General features: G+C 42.4%; 2 pseudogenes; one reads left to right on the forward strand and one right to left on the reverse strand.

The window, feature by feature from the left end:
* Nucleotides 1-866: 866 nt before the first annotated feature.
* LOC136535368 (probable RNA-dependent RNA polymerase SHL2) lies at nucleotides 867-7,091 on the forward strand (annotated as a pseudogene).
* A 548-nt stretch (nucleotides 7,092-7,639) lies between these two features.
* On the reverse strand, nucleotides 7,640-20,940 carry LOC136535369 (protein REPRESSOR OF VERNALIZATION 1-like; annotated as a pseudogene).
* Nucleotides 20,941-26,945: the final 6,005 nt, after the last annotated feature.

Raw genomic sequence — 26,945 nt, forward strand, 5'->3', positions numbered from 1 at the left:
GGAACCAACTGATGGCCACTGGGGCAGGGGAGCTCCAGGCGACTAGGCTGGCCGGATCGCAACTATAGATTCAATGGCGCTGTGCAGAGGTGTTGCTGCTCTGCTATGCAAGATAGAAGCCAGGCGAAGACAAGTACGTACCAACGGTGCCGGACTGAAGGGTAGGAGGGAATAGATCCCGCTAAAAACAACGATGTATCTCACGCAAAAAGAAAATCGCTCGCGTGAGAAGTATCACGGAAACGAGCCTAGGGAGGAGGGATACCAAGTTCTCGACTGCAGAAACTTATCGCTCGCGCGAGATGTATCGCGAAAACCAGCCCACGGAGGAGAGGGATACGGAGTTCTCTCCTCTGCAGAAACTTATGAGTTGGAGACAATATTTTACAACTTTTTATTTTAAGAAGCTTTTTTTATCAAACTGTCAAAAATAGCTCTTTTTTTGCTAAAGATCAAGATAGAGAATTGTTTTATAAAACTCCAGGAGGTGGTTCAGAAAAAAATAGTTGTTTCAGAATTTGGACATGCCTTTTAATTTGCCTGCTCCAAGATCACAAACGGTGCTACGGTCATCAATTCAATCAAACTTCTCCTTTTGCTGGTGCATACCTTTATTTTCTTCGAGCCAATTTTAATAAAGGTTTTATGAGAGTTTTTATAGACATTAAATATGCTGATATGACACTTTTTTAAAACATGGTTGTATTAAAAACTGGGACGTGAAACTCCACTCAAACTGACTCAGTGAAAAACGATAAATGGCTTGAGAAAAAAGAGAGGTCATTGACCGACCAACCACAAGGAACACACACTTCGCATTGCACCCATCCGTTCCTCGTTACGCTACAAAACCCCTTCCGATTCCATTAATTAATTAAAACCAAAATCAACCCGCACAAACCCCCTCGGCCCCTCCCCAAAAGACCATCGCTCTCTCCAACGGAGCCGCGGCAACCGCCACACCATGGGATCGCTGCGTGGCGCGGCAGCCCCCTCCCCGGCGCCGCGCGCGGGCGACCTGGTGACCACGCAGGTTAGCCTGGGCGGATTTGACGCCACCGTCAAGGCGCTCGATCTCGCCGACTTTCTCGAGCTGAAGGCGGGCTTGGTCTGGCGCTGCCGCGTCAAGACCTCCTGGACCCCGCCGGACGCCTATCCCGACTTCCTTCTCCCCACCGTCACCTCCGCCGCCGCGCAGACGCCACAGTACGATCGCGTGCCTCCGCACGCCTTCGTCCACTTCGCGCGCCCGGAGGGCGCGCGCGCCGCCGCCGACGCAGCTGGCCGGTCCGAGCTCATCCTCTCCGGGAAACCCCTGCGCGCCGCCTCCGCGCAGGAGAGCTCCCTTCGGGCCTCCCGCCGCCGCAGTGTCTCGCCATTCCGCTTCCCTGGCTCGCGCCTCGAGGTCGGGGATCTCCCGGCCAAGGACGCCTTCCTCGCCACCTGGCGCGGCCCGGCCTCTGGGCTCGAGTTCTCCGTCGATCCGTTCGACGGGTCTTGCGGCCTCATCTTCGCCCGCGACACCGCATTCAAAGTCCGGGAGTTCCGCGAGTCTGTGGTCATGCGCTGCGACGTCAAGCTCGAGTTCCCCGTCCGCGACGTCGCCGAAGTCAGGGTGTTCCGGCTCGACTGCTCGCTGCTGATCCGGCTGTCGGCGGCACCGCTGGTTTATTACCGCACGGCGGATGACGACATCCACGAGTCCGTGCCGTTCGACCTGCTCGACGACGATGACCCGTGGATACGGACCACGGACATCACTCCCAGTGGCGCGATTGGGCGGTGCGGCGCGTATAGAATCACATTCTCGCCGCGGTTCTGGCCAAAGATGGAACGCGCGCTGGCATACATGAGGCATAGGAGGGTGCCGATCGTTGATTGCGGTGGTGGGTGGGGGGCCAGGAGGGGCCTCACCGTGCGTGATGAGCCTGAGTTTGGGGAGCCTATGCAGGACCTGTTCTTCTGCGTGCAGCACGCCGAGGGTCTAAAGTTTCCGGTGTTGTTCCTCGTGAATGCTCTGGTGCACAAGGGAGTAATAAATCAACACCACCTCACGCCTGAATTCTTAGGTTTGCTCCAGAGGAAGGAGGATGATGTGAATGTGGCTGCTTTGAGGGAATTTTGGGGGGACAAATTTCCAGTTTTTGATGCATGTGGCAGGCTGAAGAATCTGCAAGATAGGGTTGCCAGGTACCCCAAACTTCTTCGCAACAAGATTGGGGATGACAATTCAGAGGTGAGGAGGCTGGTAGTCACGCCCACCAAGGCTTATTGCCTGCCACCAGAAGTGGAGCGCTCTAATCGTGTCATCCGGCATTATCGTGAAGTCACAGACAGGTTTCTCAGGGTTACTTTTATGGATGAGGGTATGCAGCAACTGAACAGTAATGTGCTGAATTTCTCTGCTGCGCAAATTGTCAAAGATTTGATGTCAAACTCGTTCCTGCATAAGACAACAGTGTACAAGCGTATTAAAACATTTTTGACAGAGGGATTCCACATGTGTGGCAGGAAGTACTCATTTCTTGCATTCTCATCAAACCAGCTGAGGGACAGGTCAGCTTGGTTCTTCGCAGAGGACAGAATGAGAACAGTGGAAACAATTAGGAAATGGATGGGGCGGTTCACAAGTAAGAATGTAGCAAAGCACGCTGCTCGGATGGGGCAGTGCTTCTCATCTACATATGCTACAGTGGTGATGCAGCCGCATGAGGTCAATGAGTGTCTCGAGGAAGTTGAACGCAATGGGTACATTTTCTCTGATGGAATTGGCAAGATTACGTGCGACCTTGCACTTGAAGTTTCTCAGAAGCTGCAATTGACAGATAATCCCCCATCCGCTTACCAGATTAGGTATGCAGGCTTCAAGGGTGTTATAGCTGTCTGGGAAGGAGAAAATGATGGGATACGACTTTCGCTGAGGCCGAGCATGCACAAGTTTGAGTCTAACCATACTGTGTTAGAGGTGGTTTCATGGACAAAGTTTCAGCCAGGATTCTTAAATCGTCAGATTATTACATTACTGTCCTCCTTGAATGTCCCGGATGCTATCTTTTCTCAAATGCAGGAAGCCATGTTATCTAATCTCAATAATATTTTGTCGGACACTGATGTTGCTTTTGACATTGTAACCACCTCTTGTGCTCAGCAAGGAAACACTGCAGCACTGATGTTGAGTGCTGGCATTTCACCTGGAACTGAGCCACACCTGAAAGCAATGCTGTTAGCTATAAGGTCCTCACAGCTACTGGGTCTTCTGGAGAAGACAAGGATTTTTGTGCCCAAGGGGAGGTGGTTGATGGGCTGCCTTGATGAACTTGGGATCCTTGAGCAAGGACAGTGCTTTATCCGGGCGTCATCTCCATCACTCAATAATTGTCTGGTAAAGCATGGACCAAGATTTTCCTCAGCAAACAAAAATGCAGAGACCATTGTGGGTACTATCGTAATGGCAAAGAATCCATGCCTTCATCCAGGGGATGTCCGGATCCTTGAAGCTGTTGATGTGCCTGAACTGCATCACCTTGTTGATTGCTTGGTCTTCCCCAAGAAAGGTGAGAGGCCACATGCCAATGAAGCATCTGGGAGTGATCTTGATGGGGATCTCTACTTTGTGACATGGGAGGAAAACCTTATACCACCTGGCAAAAAGAGTTGGAACCCTATGGACTACTCCCCAACTGAAGCAAAACAACTACCGCGCGCAGTATCCCCACATGTAAGCTCAACTATTCTTGACATTTAGGCATTTCTTCCCTTAAAAGTTCAATATATGGATGCGTTGCCTCAAATATTAGTTCATTTTGATGCCCTCCCATTACTAATTTCTGCTTGACATGTTAGTGTTCTTACTGAGCAATCTCTGTTGCAGCTAATATTGAAGTTGAGCATAAACTTCCATGGAAATTGTATCATAGGATTGACTCTGAATCAGGGATTCTTTTTCTTCCTACTAATTCCATGCCTGTTAATATTTGACATGTGAAATCCTAGAGTTTTGAACTATGTGTCTATATGATTATTTGTCTTCTACTCCCTCCAGTCCGGTTTCTAAAGCGTCCTTGCGTTTTAGAGAAAGTGAGTAATATTATTAGGCGTCACTCGTATACTGAGACAGGATTTAACTCATAGACAGAACCGAACAGTCACTTACATGGAGATTTTTCTCTTTTTCTTCTGGCATGATTAATACTGATCCAATAAAAAATCGGTAGCGACTTTGACTAATACCGAGGCGATTGTTGTGCTGCAATCACATGCATGCCACAAAAAACGATCCAATAAACAGAGCGCTAGATTAATACGATGTCACAAACATCCCATTGCTCCTTGGTATTTGTGATTTCACCATATGCACCTTAGAAACCGGACTGGAGTGAGTATTTGAATAACAGATGAGGATAGCTCTGATGACATTTCTTCAGTAACAACCCTGAAAGTTACCATCTCTTCTTATATATCAACTTTCATGGACTTACTATCTATTGTACTGACAATAGATCATCGTACAATAATTTTATGATGCTTTGTATTTATTCTAGTATCTTAATATGAATCATGCAAAATCCCGTATAATGTAATTTTACTATAACAATTCTTGAAGTTAATGTGCTCTGCAGAATACATGTATAATCTGCAAAACTGTGTTCATGTCATTTGCTCAATTAATACATGTTTCTAAATTTTCATTTGACAATCTACATCCACAACGGCATTATTGGTCAAAGTTAAAAGAGTTTTGGTTGCAAAAATCACTTGTTTCTGACCGGAGGGTGTTTTGTAGGGATGCAAGTGGTGACACCAATTGGTAGTAGTGGGTCACTTTGTTACTTCATTTTTATCCCATATCCTTTTCTTTGAGATCTTAATTAGTTCAATTAAATTAAAGGTTGACCCAGAGAAAATAAAACTTTGCATCCCTAGTGTTTTGTGTGTATTAGGTATAGGTATAGGTTAAAGGCTTGATCATTCTGAAGGTAGTAAGCTAGGAAGTCTAATGTGCACAGCTGGATTTCAATCCAAAAGGACTATTTTTAGTAATACCATGTTTTTTTCAAAAATACAAAGCTCGTTGCATCCAAACACATAGTTTGTCAAAACCAAAGTATTTCACAAAACCATGGTATTTTTCTAATAAAACAACAAAAATACTTCAAACAAGGACTAAGGTGTTTTCATAGGTTGGAATTAAAGTCAAGAACTCCTGAACATTAGTACAGATAAGGCATAAATACTTTTCACTTCATCATCAACTAGCACTCTCTTGGCTTTTGAGACTTAATATTTGCACATTTTATCCAATCGATCTGATCATATTGCTAATATACAAAATTATGATAATTTCACATAGTTTCTTCAAATTACTTTGTCAGTCGCTTGATCGTCTTCGGCGGCTGACGGGGAATTGGGCAGCCGGTTAGGGCTTGCTGGCGGCGGCAGCAGGCAGGGGAGCGGCAGCTCCCTGGCAGCAGCGGCTGGCAGGGCAGGGGCGGTGGCCTGGCTGGGCGGCTGCAGCGGGCTGGCAGGGCAGCCTGGCAGGCGGCGACCGGAGGAGCAGCGCAGCAGCGGGCAGGGAAGGGCGGCGGCGGCAGAAGAGGAGAGGAGAGGGGCGGCGCGTAGAGAACAGAGGGAAGGGAGAGAGAGATAAAGGGTTTAACCCTAAACTTGCTTGCCTTCTCATTAAGTGTCTCCCTCGTATATATAAGGGGGGTTACAATTGCTGATGGGCTTAGCCCATGAGTCTATCCTCCTATCGAGGCCTAATCTATAACAGCTGGGCCTATTGCCCCTCGCTACTTTAACTAGCCTGTCGCCTTGTTCTGTCATTGTTTCCTGGCGTAGGTCTTACCGACCATGACATGCTTTGTCCTTTGTTTGTGAAAAATATTACTTTTTTCAGTACACTTTTATTAATAAGATATTGTACTGTTAACAGGATATTGTTGATTTCTTCTTGAAGAACATGGTAAATGAGAAACTGGGTCCAATAAGTAATGCTCATGTTGTTCACGCTGATATGAGCGAGTATGGAGCAATGGATGAGAAGTGCATTCAGTTGGCAGAACTAGCAGCAACTGCTGTGGACTTCCCCAAGACAGGCAAAATTGTGTCAATGCCACCATCCCTTCGACCAAAATTATATCCTGACTTCATGGGAAAGGAGGATGCCATCTCCTATAAATCAGAGAAGATCCTTGGAAGGCTTTATCGGTCAATCCAAGAAGCCTCCAGTGGTGATTTGGTTCCAGAAGAAACTTGCACGTTAAACGATTTGCCTTATGATGCAGATATGGAAGTTCCTGGTGCAACGGATTTTCTCTCAAGTGCTTGGGAGTGCAAGTGCTCATATGAAACACAACTGAATGCACTGCTCAACCAATATGGCGTGCGCACTGAAGCAGAGCTTGTTACAGAGCACATATGGTCGCTTCCCAAATACAGCAGCAGAAAGCAGGGGGACATAAAGGAGAGGTTGAAGAATGCATACTCTGCTCTCCACAAGGAGTTCAGGAGCATTTTCGAAAGCTTTGTGACAGATCAAACTGCGATCTCTGATGATGAGAAAAAACGGTTTTATGAGATGAAGGCCTCTGCATGGTACCAGGTAACCTACCACCCCCAAATGGGTCCAAAAGTCAAGGGAAATGCTCAAACCTGACTGTGAGGACATGCCAGCAAGGCTTAGCTTTGCATGGATCGCGGTCGAGCACCTGGCACGGATTAAGATAAGGTGCCATGGAGAAGTGAAAGTGGACAGCCGAAGGCCCGTTGAGAGGCTCGCAGCCTACATATCTGGGAGCATGTGAGTTGGCGTGAAGCTCCATGCGGGAGTGAAGCAAGACCACTCTGCCCTTTCTGCCATGCCATCTGAACTCTGAAGCATGGCTCCGTCTAGTCACTTCGTTTTTTTACGAGTCACTTCGTTTTTTTATGAAATTATATAGTTCGGACACAGACACTCTACATGCACGTACACCATACGCTCACCTCTATGAACGAACATTAATGCATTTACCAGAGTTCAACTTGTTCAAACTCTATTACTACCAGAATGTTTGTGGATATTAGTTCATGGTGTCTGAATTCCAAAACAGTTTTGTTGGTTGTGTAGAGTGTTCCAGTTTTGTCCTGGAAAATTAGTCAAAACTGGTCTGGTATGTTCTTGTGACCATTAGATGATGTCTGAATTCAGGTTGAGTGCAGCTGTGTAGTGTTGGCAATTTGTATTCGAGTCAACATGTAAACATGCTTGTCGCTTCTCGTCGTACGCCAATCTCCGTAGCGTCAAACAAAAGCCTTAACTGGTGGCTAGATTGCTCTCGTCGTACGCCGGCCAATCTCCTTAGCGTCAAACAAAAGCCTAACTGGTGACTAGCAGCAACCTCTATCTCAATCTCTACAACTAAAAAATACACAGAGCAATTGCCCCGTTGGTAATCGCCTCGCCTGCACGGGTGCCCCCTGTCTATCCTCGCGCTACGCATTTGGCTTCCGCTCGCTTTCCCCGCGATAGCCGCCTTCGGCTTTCTCGTCATCCATGCAACAAAAGTGGAAAGAAAATCAATCAACAATTATTCCTCAACTCCCCCCCCCCCCCCCCCCCCCCCCCCCCCCCCCGCCACGATAGCCGCCTCCGACTTTTCTCGTCTTCCATGCAACAAAAGTGGAAAGAAATTTAATCAATAATTATTCCTCAATCTCATCCTCCTTATCCTTCTTCTCATCCTCGTCCTCCTCCTTCGCACCTCCTGCCATTTCCTTTGTTTCTTAAGACTAACATGTAGGATCGTCCCAAAGTGTATTGTCTGGCTTGTCACGAGGATTGAGCCTCATTGAGCTTTGGGCCATGTTGGCCGGTGCAGGGGTGGGTCAGGCGACAACCCCCACCCCCCTATTGGACCCCTAGCCCTCCACCTTTGCTCCATTTCAACCTGTGTCCCTGCATTCAAATATTCACCAATACAAGTGAAACCACATTATTTAAAAATCAAATTACTACTTTAGAGTTGATTAATCCACTTTATTGATGTGTTGATGGCCGGATGGATCATTTAGTGACCATCAACAGTGTAGAACCTTCGGACGGTCCGTTGATACTACAAATGATATGTGTGCATCAAGTCATCAAAAACTTGTGAGTCTCTTCCATGACCACTATAAGGAAAGTGGATCCTATGGGCCATCATGTTTGATTTTAGTGTTTCATGACCAACATGACCATTCGGACTAATGATCTTTGCTAATATACAAGGTATAGTTCAAATGGATGCAAGGTGGCCTTGGACTTAGGCAAAGGGGCGATTCAGATTATCAACACCTCAAGCAAGATATTAGAAGACATGTTGAAGATCCATAAGACATGCTAAAAGTCCAAGACACAAGATGGAACCAAGCTAGACATGAAGAAAAGATCCTAGTGTATGCTGGTTGCATGCACCAGATTGGTCCAGTGGTGACTCCCAGGGAGACCGGACCATAGGATGGCAAACCCTAGCAAAGAGGCATCTAGAGGGCACCAGATTGATCCGGTGGCGGTGGTAAGGAAAGCACCAGACTATGCGCTTGTATTGTTCACCAGTGGAGTGTTTCACTCATCGAATTGATCCACTGTGAACGGTGAAGGGGCACTAGACTATAACAGTGGTCACCAAAGAGGTTCTAGAAGCAAAAGGAGGGCATCAGATTGATCCGGTGATGGGCACTGGACTATGCGCTATGAACAGTGCTCAATGGTCACCAACAACTAGTTCCAATGGCTAGTTTTTGGACATGCACCGGATTAGTCTGGTGGTAACCTGTTGCCTTGCTCCAACGGCTAGTTTCTTTGGGGGCATATTTATACCCCCATGTCAGCCCTTTGAAGGTAGTTGGAGTGTGTTGAAGATATAGGAATATTGAGACACTTCACCAAGTGCTCTAGCCACCACAAAGTCCTTAATAGAATATTAGTTATTAGTGTAGGTGCTTTTTGTGAAGTGTTTAGGCTAGTTAGACACCGTATTTGCACTTGCTCTAGGTTTAGGCCTAATATTTAGTGAGGTTTGCATAAGCTCAATAGTTAAGATGGTGGGGAGCAATCCAGGAGAGGCCATCTTGGAGACCCATTCGCGCGTGGGGAAGGCCTAGGGCCTATCCACAAAGTTATTCGATCGGGGAGCTTGGCCCTTGAGAGGGCACCCTTGTGAGGGGCTCCAACGAGGACTAAGGGGAAAACGTGAGCTTCTCGATACTTCGATAAAAATACTAGAGTCATCAACGTGAATTTGTATCTCTATCTCAATTAAGCTTGCACATTTATGTTGTGTACTTTGGTTATGTGCTTTACTATTCTAGTTTAGGTCGCTAGGCTAGTTGATAGGATTGAAACCTAAGTTGTATAACTCTTTTTCAGTAGAGATAGCAACACACCTAGCCAAACCTTAGTAGCACATTTAGATAGGTGGAAATTAGATGCCATAGTTTAGAGTATATTCTTAGAAAGCCTAATTCACCCCCTCCTCTCTTAGACGTCACGGTCCCTACAAGCACACAGATGGCCCATAATCACACATCACTTCACCCGCCAGAACTTTATCAAAGATATGTATTTCCTTCAAAACTCATTTATGTTTTTTTTGTGTATAAATGTTTTTTGGTATAGTTCATCGTTTATGGCAAATAACTATAATATGTCATCATATTTTCTCATGATTTTTCCACAGGGTTTTACAAGAGTTTTACCATCATATTACTTTATATTCTCCTCATATTTTCATGTAAGGTTTTTGTGGAGTTACTCTTATATATTGTATCTCTTATTTTTCCTCATATGTTTTTAAAATGAGATACCGAAGACATAGTGATTTACATATCACACTTATATGTCATTATTATTTTCATATTTTCCTATAATATTTAAAGGAGTTTTATGAAAATCTATCTAGATATTCTCCTCAAAGGGAGAGTGTTTCAAAAAATGGTATCTCTTCAAAGAGACATCCTTTAGTGATCTCACTTAGCAAGTAGTCATTAGACTTCTAAATGCACTAGGCAAATTATCGGTGCCACCGATGGGGACATGGGGTATTTCCAATGGCCAAGTGCAATTATCAGTGCCCGATGGGCGGATGGAGTATTTCCATTGGCCAAAGGATTGCCAACAGTTATCTCCTGACCAAATTCCTTAGTTATATGTATACTCAAGAGATCAATACAGAAAGACAGTTCTTCTAATTCTTGTTCGTTTTACATTTCACTTCTCAACAAACACAGACAAAGCACCCACACGTTGCTATAGTTTGCTATGAAAGTAGGGTGGATATTTTCTGATATCTGACTATCCTAAAAGGATTAAAATATTAAATGGATAATCACAATTTGTATATGAATTCGAACATTTAATATCCATATTATACCAAAATATGAATACTTGGAGTCATATTTCTAATATGTGTATGGGTAGGTCAAGATTCGACACATCCAACACTATCCGCATGTGACTGAATCCACAACTACCTATATTCACAACCACCCGTGTTCACTATCCATAATGTCCGTTACTATCTAATCTGATTTCATCCCTAGCTGCAGGTGTGACAAAAGGTCCCTTTGGTAGGGATTCAACCAGCTCCGACTCCTACACTATTCAGTCATTATGCATCAAAAGGACCAGAGCTGGTGAAAAAAAAAACTGGCTCCAACTCTGTGAGAGGAGAGGAGAAAAACGGATCCTATGAACAGTATTGCGGGCCATGTAACACCCCGGTGTTAAGCATTGTATTGACATCTGCATTTCATGAGCACAAGCATTATCCCAGCATTCATGAACATGACCATATAAAATTTCATCACATTCTTATACATTGTCACATGAAATGTTGATTTATATATATGCTTATGCTTGCAATCAGGTATGACCAATATATGAAATGGTTGTGAGGTCATGGAAACACCTTAGACACGTCTAGGATGATAAATGGAAACAATGTTTGTATTTATGACATAGGCCAATTTTGCTTATAAGTGTTGGTTTCATTTGAAATACTATTTTCATGATACTAGTTTGACCAAAGTTGAATAATAGCTTAGAGTATTTGCATGGCGGTGACCTAAATAAAAGTTGTAGTACTTGACTAGGGCAACAACTTTTATTTTTGGGTCAAGGTCTAATTCAGTGCATAGCATGCTAAAAAACAGCTCATAAGTAGCAAGGAAATGCTGTTTTGAGACTTGGTAAAAATTTTGTCCTAATGCTGTTTTAGTTTCGATGTACCCCACTTAGGAGCATTGTAACTGATAACCGTTGCGAATTAGGGGATGCATCCTAAAGCAAAGTTGTAGATGGCATGTAGCTCTACAACTTTCATTAATGGAGTTTTTGCAATGGACGAACGGATTAGGAGTTATATGGGGTTGAAATCACGCTGTCAGTCGCGTCGCGGCGTCTAAACCCACGTCCGCGCACGGCAGTGGCCGACCGACCACAGGCCGGCCGCTACGTGGTGACAGCAAGCCGGCATTGGCCCGGCCGGTCAGGCCAGAGCGAGCACATAAGCTCCGCGCCCCTGCTGCTCACTCCACTCGCCCGCTCTCACTTCCTCCTCCCTCTGCGCGCCTCACCAAGCTCCATGTCGAGCTCGCTATGCGCTGCCGCAGCCGCTCGCCGCCGACGTAGCCTCGCCGCCCGATTCGTCTCGGCCACAGCTGCTCCGCCATCACCTCCACCTTCTCGAGCCACCAGCATCACCTATCGACCCCAGGTATAGCGGCATTTAGCTTCGCCGTTGCCGCCGCAGCGCTCGTAGCTCGTCGTGGCCCGACCATTCCACCGCACCGCATACCTCCATCTTCTCTAATCCAACACTGCGCTAGAGTCTAGATGCTTAGGCCGAGCTAGGAATGACGCCATCGCTTGACGGCGCCAGAACGAGTCGCCGCTCCGCCCACGTCCGCCATGGCCGCTGTGGCACTCGAGCTCGCCGCCGCCGAATTGGTTCACCGTCTCCCTCCTTTCTCTCGCCTTAGGTCGAGTAACCCTAGAACTAGCTAGTGGCATGACAGAGACCCACCTTTCGTCGCCATTTAGCTGGAACAGTGAGAGCACCGCTGTCTCCATGCGCCGCCGCACGGCCATGCACGCGGATAAGCTCACCGACGCTACCTCGAGCCCTCACCTGCACCGTGTAGCTTTGTAGGTCACTAGGATGGAGTAGCCGTCCTCGCCTGAGTGTGCCATAGCCGGAGATGACCGGCATACCGTCGCCAGACCTCCACCGTCCGCCATTGCCGCGTCGAGCTTGCTCCGACGAGCCACCGAGCCAACTAAGCCTACCAGTGATGCGCGGGTGTGAAAAGAGTGCAGTGGTGAAGACGCTACCGCCGGGGACCTCGCTATTGGCGAGTTCTCACCGGTCAGCGTCGTCCCCTGTTTTGGTCTTGCCGACGGGTGGGTGTCCGTTAACCGCAGGCCTAGCTATCAGTCGGATTTGAATTTGATTTTCTGGATTTATTTCACAGATTTGAATGCATGTTTCAAAAATTCATATCTCAAGCTAGGAGTGTCCAATTTTGGTGAACCAAATTTTATTGGATTCCTCATGAAGTGTAGTATTTGATAAAAATATGAGATACACTGTTTCTGGTATTTTTGTAGGAGAATAAAATGTATCTAGATAAATAATTTTTAAATGGTTTCTATCTTGTAAATTGCATAACTTGAGCTAGGAAGGTGATAAAATTATAATTCTAATTTTGCTGATCTTTTATTGACATGCTCTAGCTAGGAAAATACTAAACCTACAGTAAGCATACTTTGGATGTGGTCTTCCTATTTAATCCTAATTAATTGTTAGTTTCTAGTGAAATTAATTGGGGTAAAAATACATAACATATGATCATGAAAAATTTTACACAGTATTCCTAAACTTGGAGGAATGTAATAAAAATATTAAATCTGTTGCTTGACACTTTTATCTATGCTAAACTATTTTTGCTAAAATAAGTCTATGTAACTTGTTATTTTTGTAGAGGTAGTTATACTTATCCAAATGACATGAAATTTGTACAGTAGACTATTAAAGTCATTTGTAGGCTACTATAATTTTCTTAGAATTTATTATGCACTGAAAATATTTATCCTTTAAATCACCTTATCATTTAAGGAAATTAACAAATTAATATAAATAATTTAGTTATGTTTAACCATAATGTTTTCTATGGTGCTTTTGATGCATATGATCTGTTGATGTTATTAGTTAGGCTTAAAAGCAATTAGTTGTATACAACTAGTTAATTATTGCTTTATAATTCAACTAGATGGCTACATGTATAGTTTCGGTTGTGATGATAATTTCATGGTAATAATGGTCTGTTCAGTAAAACTTATTAATAACAAAGTTATAGATAACTTACTTATCTACCTGGTGTTAAATTTTCATAGTCATAAGCCTTATGATTTAAGAATTATGGCTGTTAGAAGTCTGCTGTCCGAAATGCTTGCTCTCTGAACAGATTTGAATTATTGATTTATTTGACCTAGATATCTGCTGAATCACATTAAGATGATTAAAAGAAAGTTGTAGGCAATTTCATAAGCTTTCCAGAATGTCCCCAACCATATCATTTTGATATGTATAATTCTAGTTATGGTCAAAACAAGTGGTTGCTGTCTTGTAATCCAGAAAATGATTTACATAAGTGTTTGCTTAAGTTACTAAGAGAAGAAATATGCACCTACTCAGTAAAATAAGATGCAATTGTTATCACTTTAATGCAATGCTGTTAAAAACACTTATGAGGATGCATTCATCACACCATATCATATTATACATGTCATCATATATGCATTCGTGATATCTTAATTCATGCTCATGCATATAGGATCCTCCGAAAGGATAACTCTTTTAGAGTTCAACGAAGAAGAAGAGGAGAATTAGCAGGAGACGCCTCAGGCCGCAGCTCCCGAAGAAGAGGAGCAAACTCTCGAGGACCTCCCTGAGTGCCCAGATCACCAGCCAACCTCTTTCCTCAAAGGCAAGCCCCGGAGCATTCTAAGTCTCCCATGTTTTACAAAATATCACTTGAGTCCGTTATGTTTGATGCATTAGGTTATAAGAGTTGATTGAAAACACTTGATGCATAGAACTACCTTGTCCAGTTACATATATCTTTAACCCTGTGTAGGTTCAAAATCGAATATATGCTTACCCATGCTTAGACCAGTAGAAGTCGGATGATTTCTTGTCACCTGCGAGATATAAGTAGATACCGAAGCACGGTTGGTTATATTTGCTATCATAGAAAAGAACTATGGAAAAATAGAAATAGAGGCCAGACAAAGTCTATATGTAGGTTAACTCATGTGATTTCATCTGTGCCGGTTAAGGACCATACCGTTGTTCGTACTTCTGACAAGATTGAACGCATGCCTATCACTTAACTGGCCGGATAACTCGTTCCGACCGCGAAGCTGAGTAGCTTAACTCAGGCTGAGCCCCTTTCTATAAAAATGCGCACTCTGGATGGTAGTAAGGATGTATGGAGAGCCAGATGTGAGCCCAAGAGCAGGGTAGTCCTGATCATCCTGGTGACTGGTTGTCTCTGATTGTACGACGCTGGTCGAACCCGCGAAATGTGTATCTAAGTTGTACTAAAGGTGACCTAAGGTGACAATTGATCTAGTCTGCCTAGGTTTGTGTTAGGAATAAATTCACAGCTGGTTGAAATCGATTCGAATCGCCGTCTTTCCCGGACAGTGAGAAACTTGGCTAGTCCCAACATCGTAGTAACTGTATTATGGAATGATGGTTATGATAAACATGGAATTATTATACCGGCTATGGTTACTACTGCATGCTATTAAAAGATATACCACATGTTTGGCACAGGTTAGTTAATAATCTAGAGATGAATAGCTATAATTAACTTGATGACCAAATTATAATTATCAAGCTACCTCCACTTATAAAACCTGGATGATCCTTAGAGTCACCTTATTTTTTGTTTATGACGGGTAAATCTAGCTAAGTACCTTCTTATACTCCGGGTTTTATTTCCATTATTGCAGATGGTACGGTTTATTCCCTCAACTGACAATTTTATTCCCTCAACTGCAACATAAACACTACAATTTGTTATTTTTCCTCCAAACTCAATCCATCTTTTATCAGAAAAATAATATAAAAAATGACAACAAAAGATCAAGCATTTACGAACCTGATAGCGGTCTCCATGACCTGCATGGATAATATTAGATATGACAACTTTCTTCTCACTGCATCTTTCACATCTTTTATCAGTCATCTAATTAAAACAGAACACAAAATTAGAGAATCATAGCATAAATAACTCCATGTGAAAATTCAGCTATTGTAATGAATATTTATCTTTGTTCTTTTCGCTCGTTATTGATCTTAAAGCATATATGTACCATACTTGTAATTTCCTTGATTCTTCTGGTTCAGATGTTTTCTCTGCTAAAGTCAAGCCAGCCTGAAATGTTGTAAATAACATATATAAACACATAGTGGCAGTGGTTTTCATGATATAGTGTAACATATAGTCTGGAAAAATGTTAAGAAAATTAAGAAAATATAAAACCATTTTCTCATAATAGAAGTGGCCCCATAGTAAACCTACACTACCAATACTTTAGTAAACTCAATGCATTACTGTCAAATACCATGTACTTGCAAGTTCAACATGACTAGATAGAAATAGTACAACACTGCTCATAGTCATAATTTTATTTTCCCCTCGAACACACAGGAGAACTGTGTATAATTGCATTAAGAAGAAGAGTTTAAATATTTACCAGAACCCCACACACCCCACACCAAACAAGTAACCACAGGTGAGCCACGAAGTAATTTAGACAACTGACAGTCAGTATGCTCAACCACATATCATCAATCTCTTTGAAAAAGGAACTATGCACCTTATACTCAAATAAAACCAAAGGACTATTCATATCCAGCCTTTGAAGGCCAAACACTCCCTACTCAAATGAGAACCGAAGGAATAAGGGAAATATATCGTGTATGGCACTTCACCGATAAAAACCAAATTTCCAAAAATATACAGTAAAAATAAAAACTTAGCCTGTTATACACAGTAATATTTTATAGCGCTGCCATATGATGCAGTTTCATGCTGCAATAGCAGCTGCCCAAGTTGCCATAGTATGCTAAATTATCATATCAACTTTGGCAGTACAAACAATGTTGCCATATCAATATAAATAACTAGAGTACCAGGCAATTACCACAAGAATTAAATCAATTTTTGTAAACAAGGTAAAGAGGAATATCTGGATCTTGTAACCAAAATGCAAAATATTTGAAATGAGAATTAGACCTTTAATTCATCTGGAGACATGGTTAAAAGAGCTGGAGGATCAAGCTCCTTGTCCATCAGCCTCCTGCGAAGTTTAGAGCTATTCTGTACATCCGAAATAACCATGGTAAGTCAAATATTCAAATAATAATATAAACATACAAAAGCATAATGAAAGACTATCTGGATTCATTCCATTCCATGCAGAGTTGACTCTGGAAAAAGTACTATTAACATAATTATATCTAGGAAGATAAACTTACAGTTCAAACAATTATTTTTCTACAGTACTTTGGTGAACATGTGGAGCTGATACATCTTACAGAAGAAGGTAGACATACAAAGTGTTCTCATTTTATCAAGTGGCAGTACAGCAATAATGCAGAAGCATCATCAGGCCATTGTATTTGTACCTTACGTCCTTACCTACGAGTTATTGTACTTTACCTAGGGGTATGTCAAGATGACAATGCTTTACAAAATCCAACTATATTCAAGTGGAACACAACTTAGATGTGCAAATTCTAACTTTATCCCACTGTTCCAAAATGTTAAGTGTTTTAGTTGTTTCCTAAGTTAAAAAAAACTAGACCAACCTAGGAGGAACTATGTGGCATTTTATTTAGAAAACAGGCACAGAAATTCGCCTCGATGAGGACTTGAACCTGGATGGTCCGGGCATTCATCCACACCCCTGACCAACTGAGCTCACCAAAATCAAATTAGTCTTAATTAAATCCACCATAAAATATGTTTCGATAGTGCATTTATTTGGTATTGTAGATCTTAATATACCTTCATATAAATTTGGCCGAATTTAGAGAAATATCACTTAGGGCAAAACAAAAACACCTTACATTTTCGACCAGAGGGAGTAGTTTTACAGGATACACAAGGTATTCCTGTGGAGAGAGTAAACAGTGATTGGATCATTGTAACGAGTTAACAACCAAGGTTGGGTAACTACAGGATCAAAGTAAAAGCCATTTATGGTAGTACAGATTTTGGAAACAAATTATTGTAGAACTAAAGTTATGGACCATTAGGAAAAAAAAAACAGAATCGACTTGAAGGAAGCCAACATAACTATACAGATGAGGTTGCTTGTTGATAACTTGCAGTATACACAAGCTCTGCATGCAGAAAAGTAAAACCTCAATAGGCCACTTCTGAACTAGCGTTTTAGGTTGGCCAGACATAATGAACAATCTGAATGCAATATTGTGTTTTCATAACACAAAACCAAGTCAGAAAATAAGAACATATTTTGACACATGTTGAATGCATGCTTTAGTAGCTACATGGTTCTTCTCAGACAGACATGCTCTTGAAGAAATAAACTATCAACTATAAAGGTTTATATGGTCATAACAGCTAAGTATCTTCAGTTATTAAGTGGCACATGATCTAAATGTTCAAGTAGTAAACCCCAAAACTTGTAATGCCCAAACAAGTAATTGATAAAAAAACATTTATACCTTGATGTTGAACAGTAGTTGTCGCAGTTTCTGGTTATATTTCCCAAAATCTGTTCCAAGAGCTTCATATGCAGATCCTTCTAATGCAACCATTATCTCAACAACAACATCAAGTCCATATGATTTTTCATTTTCCTGATTGAAAAGATAGAAACCATTATAATAAACCAAGGGAAATATAGGATCAATAGAACACATAGAATGAGGGAAGCAAATTGTCCAACAGTAAAACATGAGAAACAGCCAATAGAAAAAGAACAATTAAACATGAGACTTATTCATTATTTAAAGGAACTGAAGGATGTTTAACAATGGATTATAAATGAATGATGTATTCACCTATATGTAAAAAAGATGGAAATGGAAGCAACCCAAGCAAGAGACATGACACGGCAAATGCACACTGCAGAAATTTATCCGAGTTCTACTCAAAACATTAGATCTCTCTCATTTCATTGAATGAAAATTCATTAATCTGTGCTCTTAATCCAGTTGCATTTGAGAGAATAATACAAGTTGTGAACACAAAGCTCTAAGGGACCATAATCAAATAATTTCTATATTTTGTCACATCGTCCTTCCAGTATTCCAGAATTAACCCAACTGAAGCAGAGCTTATATAAAAAGCACTGACAACATGGCTAGATACGATATGTAGGAGTTTAAAGTTAACACAATCAAATTATAATGAACAAGCAACTTACAGCAGAACCAACATCCTTTGCAGGTGAACCATTGATTGAACTTTTGGCTGTAGAATCAGCGTCAGCAGAGGTTCCAGCATTTTCCATTGATGCAAGCGGAATACTTTCTACCAATTTATCGAGCCACCTATCACGATAAGTATCGCCTGTAAGTACTTTATACCTAACAAGGATATCATAATTCCTTAGCTTATCACTTCCAGGTGTCTCTGCTTTTGCAAACTGCTCGGATTTGCCAACTGGAGGTTCTCTTGTTACATCTATAGGGTTAACAGGTTTCTTACGCAGGCCTCGTTTATTTGACAAATGATTGTTCTCAAGAGGTGTCTCTTCAGGTTCGAGATCAGGAAGCTGCCCAATACGGTCTATTGTTTTCTTAACAAGAAGATCAATCTCTTGTTGCTTGTTATCCTCATAGTCCTTGTCTGTTTGGTTCCACAGTTTCTTCTCAACTGCATCATAGACCTTCTGGACAATAAATCCAGGGTGCTGCTTTCGACTGGGAATCTGCTTGTGCTGAGGAATGAAATGGACCACACATTTGTGCATAACTGATTCTGCAGGCACATCATCAATATGAAAACTGTAAAATAGCTCTCGTGTATCTCGTGCTACCCAGCATCCACCCTCCTTTTTGTCAGCCTCTTCTGGTCTATAAAACCATTGGCCAGTTACATACAGGCTCCCCTCAGTTTCTGTTATATCCTATTCGAAGATAATTAAAAAGATATTAAGATACAGAAAATGAAAGTTGGAAATATCAAATATCACAAGGAACTGTAGCACATAGGTGACTGTATTGTAAAATAAGGACCACTATATTAGAAGACATGTTCCAGCTGTACAATGATAAGAGACTTTGTCCTCAGCACTAGCAAGAACAGGTAACCATTCCAGTCATCCAGTCACAAAAGATAAGGTAAGGCTGACATTAAACTGCTTTGACATAAGGGTTGTCCATTTGCAGTTGCACCCATGGCAATAAAAACCCAAAATCCACAATGATGCCTAGCAGCAAGCACTTAATCAATGTTCATGAAAATGAGATAACTATGATGTCCAGTTTTAAACAATTCAAGAGTAACACTTCTAATTTAGTAGTAGCAACCAAATGCAGGGAACAATATAAGTTAAAAAAAGGGATGAATACATTTAAGAAAGAATTTATGCAAAAAAGAGTGAGGTCACAGAACAAAACAGCTAGATGCAAATATAGGTCAATTACAGTCTAAGCACAATGGCAGTATGAAAATACCGCAGCCGAAACCTAGCATGATCTCATATTGCATAGTAAAAGAACATGTCTATCTTATACTGGTATAAAGACTCTGGTCACTCAAACTATCACACAACAGAAGCATCAATAGCTACCAACCCATCAAGTTTAGCGAAACCTATGAGACTCTACAAATGAATCGAGTAAAATTTCATGAAACTAAACAGAAAAACAGTTTATTCGGCAACGTTTGGTCCCTGATACGATCGCAGACCTTGAGGATGGCGACATAGGGCTTCTCAGTACTGTCCTCAGGCGTGAGCAGCACGGGGTCCTGCACAATTGAGCCCACAGCAATCACCCAACGGAAAGAAAACAATATGCGCCTCCCGAAACCCCAAAAATCCAAATAGAGCAGAAATCGGGAAGCGAGAAACGGAGGCGGCGGCTTACCAGCTCGAAGGTGTTGCCCTCGTACTCGAAGGAATCGTAGTGCTTCTTCTGCTTCCTCCCCTTGCCGGTGATCTTGACTGGGTCCCCTACAGCTACGGGCACCGCCTCCGTGTTCTCCTCCTCCAGCGGCTCCACCTCCTCGGGTTCCTCCTCCTCGCTCTCCGGGTCGCGGCGGCGCTTGGGCCGTCCCCGGCGGCGGCGAGTCTTCGTCTCGGCCTCCTGCTCCCGGCGCTCCTCCTCCTCGGCCCGTCGCATCGCCTCGAGATCCTTCCCGTCGTCCTCCTCCTCCTCGAGTTCCACTTCCTCCTCGTCCTCGTCGTCGTCAGCGGCGAGTCGGCGGCGCTGCTGCGGCTGCGGCTGGGGCTTCCTGGGGTTGGCGCCCGAGGAGAGGCGCCACCCGAGGGCTTGAACTTGATGGACACGTCCTCTTCGTCGTCGTCGTCGTCGTCCAGCTGCGCGAACCGGCGGCGCCGCCCCATTTCTCCACGGTGGCCGGTTCGGAGGATTTGTGCCGGAGTGGAGGAAGAACTGGGGATCGGGAGGTTTGGGATTTTCAGTTTGGGTTGGGACTTCGGGTTTGGGTTTAGGAAGGCATCTGACGAGTCTGGTGTGGGAGGATCAGGGCCCACCTATCATGCATAATCTTAGTCATGCACTCCTTCCGTACCATAATAAATATACTTTTATAGTTCAAAATTTTAGACCAAAGACATTTGTCCTATACCTTGTTTAGATTGAGGTTAGGAATCAGTATTTGACACTGTAGCACTTTCATTTGTATTTGATAATTATTGTCCAATCATGGCCTAACTAGGCTCAAAAGATTCGTCTCGTAATTTATAATCAAACTGTGTAATTAGTTATTTTTTTTATCTACATTTAATACTCCATGCATGTGTCCAAAGATTTGATGTGATGGAGAGAGAATGAAAAAACTTGCAATCTAAACAAGGCCCTACTTTAATAGAAAACATACCAAACACGCTGGTCCGACGCTGGGACACCAGCTTTACATAGGGAACATAGGGGAGCTTAACCACCACACCTGCTATTTCAACCTAGAAGAGTTTAAGGCATTATTCAGCTTACCCATATTTGACCTGCTCGACTTGTTTTTTCAGCCGGAACAGTATTTTTCTCTCACAGCAATTCAGCCAGAACAGTGTTTTCAGCCAGTTTCAACCAAATTTTAGACCAGCGAACGGGCCAATCTCTTACACTGAAACCCACTAGCTCGAAATCTAAAGGAGTTTAACTCTGGATCGGCAACTCAAAAGAACTCGCAGAAACTAAGAAAGACAATGTCACAGCGGCAAAAAACATATTCTTGACACCTAAACACCTCCAAGAGCATTTGTAGATGTTGTCTATGATGCCGCCGCGGCATGAGCCGAAATCAAAGCTTATCATGTCTTCCACCATAGGCTTCAGCTTTGGTTTCAGGATTGGCCGCCAAGTCTTGGTTAACATCAGTGTCTTGTAAACAAGCGCCACCAGTGATGATAAGACCTTCTTGTTGAACACCATTTCATTCCTGGACTTCCAGATCGACCACAAAGCACCTGCACAGATAAACAGGGTTACCATTTGTTACTTACCCTGACAGTGCCCCAGTATCGCTAAGAAAAGGGGTGAGCCGCTAGTTGGCAATCTTGGCTAGCCTAGACAATCTCGAAGGAATGACCATAGGAAAACAGCCAAAGGATATTGGAAAAGAATGTGATCAGTCGATTCATGAACATCGCAGACCAAACATTTCTCGGGACCTGTCCACTTTTTTTTCTTTAACTGAACTCGACATTGGATTCTATCGTGAGCCACCATCCAGACAAAGATTTTAACCTTCAGAGGTATGGGGCGTTTCCAAACCATCATCATTCTAGTGTCAATCACACCACCCGTAGTCATTGTGTTATAAAGAGATTTAGTTGAATATTTGTGAGATCTCTCAAGTGCCCACAGAACTCTCCGAAACAAGCCGAATATGGGGTAAGCCGAACAGGGTATCAGACCCTTCTGACAGATTGACACCTGTTAGTAAATCTTGCAAGTCAGACTATTCTTGGCTTAATCTCACATTTAGTTATCTTCTGAATGTAAGACGCCACTGACCATTTACATAAGCATTTGCAACTGTTAAATCTAGATCACTAGCAATACTGTACATGTTATGAGAATTGATTTTCAAAGGGCAATCGCCCAGCCAGCAGTCTAACAAAAATCTGGTTTGATGCCCGGCTTTGATCTTAATAACTCAGCCTTTTTGATACCAATGTCTTAGATCCAGCAGTGATCTCCAAAATTGAGAGCCTTTCTTAGTTTTGATTTGAAATATGCTTCTCTGACCCTGATATTTCCTTCTTAGTAGAGAACAACACGAGCTATCATCTCCTCTCTCAAGCCTGTCGATCCACTTAACCATCAAGCAAGTATTCATAACTCTGACGTCCAAAAATCCCAGACCTCTAAATTCCTTCGGTCTATTCAAGGCTTCCCATTTTATCACGTGATACTTCCGTTTCTTCCCTGTACCTTGCCAATAAAACCTGGATCTGAGACAAAATTTGTCCCAAAATAAGTACACATCTAGATATAAGATAAGCTAACTTCATTTATTTTTTTTCTACTTTCTCTCTTTCCAAGGTGTAATGATTACACCTTTATAGGGGTATATATGCAATTTCTCACTAACCTTGATCTCCTCATTTAAACTCTAGAAGTGCATTTATTTTGTAATGGAGGGAGTAGTTAATATGTATAATTAATAAAATAATATAAAAACTCTAATCCTTCCAAGGAATCCTAATCCTAAGGACAAGGGCGTCCCATTGATCATAACATGCTTGAAGAAGCAGTGAAGCTACCTTAATATCGTTGATCGGAACAAAAATGTTTGAGGCTATTTTGCAAAAGATATTAGCATAGTGCTCAACATCACCAATCAAACATTCATTGACCTCATCTTGTGCTAACATTTTGCATTATTCAGATCAAAATATCTTGGGTTGATTACTTAAGCAAGCCTTTTTTTCTTTTCACTACATATTGATGTGTTTCCGGCTGAGACGTCTAGAGCTTTTATCATGCCCCCCTCTCCCTAAGACATATTTACTATGCTTATTCGAGATGATATTGTAACACCCTAGGTGTTAGGCTTGCACTTTTGCACTTGCATTGCATGAGCATAAGCATCATTCATTCATATATGAGCATAAACATATGAAGTGTCATCTCAATCACCTTACTTTTTTACATGTGATGATAGCTATATGCATGTATATGCTTGCCATTATATGTGACCAATGTATGAAATGCTTGTGGGACCCTAGGAGTACCTTTAACATGTCTAGAATGTCACATGGAACAACTTTGGTATTCATGACTTGGACAAAATTGGCCTCTAAGTCATGGTTATAGTGTAATCTACTATTTTCAAGTTGCATGTTTGACCTAAGTTGAAGTATACCCTAGAGACTCTGCATGGCTATGCACCCTTAAGCAAAGTTGTAGTACTTGACTAGAGTAACAACTTTTATTTTTGGGTCAAGAGCTAATTCAGTGCCTAACATGGTCAAATAGGGATAACAAGAATCAACAAAATACTGTTTTCAACTTAGAAAAATTTACTGTCATGAAATGATTTTCAGTTTCAATGTACCCTACTATGAAGCTTTGCAATTTCAAAACCATAGAGAATTAGAGAAAACTTTCTAAATCAAAGTTGTAGATCTCGTGTAGCTCTACAATTCTTGTTAATGAAGTTTTTGCAAATAACGAACGGATTAGGAAATAGAGATAGTTGAACTTGCACTGTCAGTCACTGATTACGAGCCTGATGGCCACAGACGCCGCGCCGTCAGTGGCCGACCAAGGGCAGGCCAGGCACGCCACGTGGCATCCGTACGTCGGCGTCGGCCCGGCCGGTCAGGCCAGCGCAGGGAGAAGAGGCGTGTGCCTCTGCTGCTCGCCCCATTTCGCTCTCGCACCCCGCTCTCTCTCGCCCACGCTAGAGCAAAGCGGAGCACCGCGCCATCGCCGTCGCTCTGCCGTGCCTACTTGCCGCCGTCGCAGCTCCACCACCTCCACCTCTACCTCCCTGAACCACTAATACCTCATGTCGTGACTTAGCAAGGCCCCATTTCACCTCGCCGCCACCGCGCCATCACCGGAGCGCCACCACGCTCTTGGCTCGTCGTGGCTAGCCACAACACGTGCACCTCCGCACTCTCTCTCTTGTCTAGTCTTCGTTGTAGGTCCTAGCATCTAAACCCATCATCCATTTAGACGCTATCGCCTGGTTATGCTAGAACACGTCGCCGCTCTATGCACGGCCACCATGGCCACCGTGGCACTCAAGCTCGCCGTTGCTGAGCTGGCCTATCGCCTTCATCCTCTCTCGCGTGCCTTAGGTTGAGTAACCCTAGACCTTGCAGGTGGCATGACGGAGACCTGCCTCTCACCACCGTCTAGCCAGAACGGTGGGAGCACCGCCATGCTCCATGCACCACCACGTGGACATGCATGCGGTCAAAGCTCACCGCTGCCTCACCGGAATCCTATCCACCCTAGATAGCTTCGCTAGGAATCCATGAAGCCGTAGTGCACCTCACCGGATCACGTGATGGCTGGAGAATTCCAGCGTATCGTGGCGCTACCTCCATCGTCCACCATTGCCGTCGGCGAGCTATCTCCGGTGAAACCTAGGTCACGTCTTAACCACCAATCGACGTGACTTATTGAGGGGAACACGTTGGTGTCACCCTCGCTGCCGGTGATCTCGCCACCGGTGAGATAGGGCTAGCCGAATCACCTCCCCTGCTTCGGTGTCACTAACCAATGGGTCCCACTGACCAGCAGGTCCCACGTGTCAGCGACTGCAGTATGGATTTGAATTTATTTATTTTTCAAAAATATAAGCAAACTTTGAAAATTCATAAGTAGAGTTGTAAATGTCCAATTTTGGTAAACTAAATTTTATTGGATTCCTCATGAAGTGTAGTATTTGACAAAAATATGAAATGCACTATTTCTAGTATTTTTCTAGGAGAATAAAATGGAGCTAGATAAATGCTTTTTAAATGTTTTCAATCTTGTAAAATGTATAACTTGAGCTAAGAAAGTGATAAAAATGTGATTTGAATTTTACTGATCTTGTATTGACATGCTCTAGCTAAGAAAAATACTAAATCTACAGCAAGAATGCTTGGAATATGGTCTTCCTATTTAATCTTAAATAATTGCTAGTTTCTAGTGAAAAAATAGGGTAAAAATACATAACTAATGATCATACAACTTTTTATAGAGTGTTATGGTACTAGGATGCATGTAAGAAAAATATGAAATATGTTGTTTGACACTTTTCACTAGGCTAAACTATTTTTGCTAAAATTAGCCTATGCAACTTGTCATTTTTGTAGAGATGGCTATACTTATTCAAATAGCATAACATTTGTACAGTAGACTTTTGAGGATATAAGTAGGCTACTAGAATTTTATTAGATTTTATGATGTACTTTTGGTATATTTTCCTTATTTTACCTTAATGTCCAAATAAATTAAGAAATGCATTTAAATAATTTACTTGGGCTTGACCATCATATTTTCTAGAGCAGTAGAGTGTATATGATGCCTATGAACTGTTGGTACCATTGGTTGTGCCCAAATTTGATTGCTTGTATGCAGTAAAATATTAATTGCTCTATAATTTAATTTTAGTTACTGTTTGGACAATTTCGGTTGTGAAGTAAATTGCATGGGCAAAAATGAGGTTTGCTATGAATATTGTCAATAACAAAATTGTATATAACTTACTTATCTTGCTTGTGTCAAATTTTCATGGCAATAGGCTAAATGGTTTGAGAGTTATAGCTGTTAGAATTTGGTCTCCAGAAATGTTTATTCTCTAGAAATTTCTAGATATATCTAGAAAGTTTACCTATTTTGGCTAGGATAATGGTTGAATCACCATCTGGTGATTAAATGAAAGTTGTAGCCAATTTTATAAGATTTCCATAAAGTCTAAGATCATAGTATTTGGTTGAGTAGAACTTCGGATATAGCCAAAATAATTAGTTGTTATTTACAGCAGGAAATGACTAAGTCGATTGTAGTTGTTTGTCTTATGTGATGCTTGTGTAGATGCTTAGGCTAATTGAGATTAGTTGTTAGGTGTAGATTCTAGGCCTCTTACTGATGATGAACAACTTTACCTTAGGTTGCTAGAACTTGGTGAGTGTATGTTTCTTGTATTATAGAAGAGATATGCACCTACTCAGTGAAGACCAACTAGAAGAAAGTCATACCTCTACATGGTCAACGAATGTTAAACTTATCATACACCTTGTGGATAACCATACTCATGCATACATAGTTTATCATACCATATCATCTCTTATGCATTCATGGTGCTCATTTGTGCATATGCATGCAATAGGTTCCCTAGAAGGAGTGATGTTTCTCGAGTTTGAACCCGAGCATCAGGAGGAGGAGGAGGCAGCCCAGGAGCAGGAAGTTTAGGCGGAAAGAGGAGTCCACATAGAAGATCTTCCTGAGTGTCATGACCACCAACCTTCCTCGTTCTTGAAAGGCAAGCCCCGGAGCATTATAAGCATCCTATGTTTTTACAAATATCACTTGCGTCCCTTATGTTTGATGCATTATGTTATAGGAGTTGATTGGAACCACTTGATGCATAGAACTACCTTATCCATATAAATATATCTTGAATCCTTTGTAGGTCTAGGATCAAATATATGCTTAGTTTTGCTTAGTCTGGTAGAAGTC

This window comes from Miscanthus floridulus, unplaced genomic scaffold (assembly GCF_019320115.1).
Source record: "Miscanthus floridulus cultivar M001 unplaced genomic scaffold, ASM1932011v1 os_2728_1_2, whole genome shotgun sequence".
NCBI classification, from domain to species: Eukaryota; Viridiplantae; Streptophyta; class Magnoliopsida; order Poales; family Poaceae; genus Miscanthus; species Miscanthus floridulus.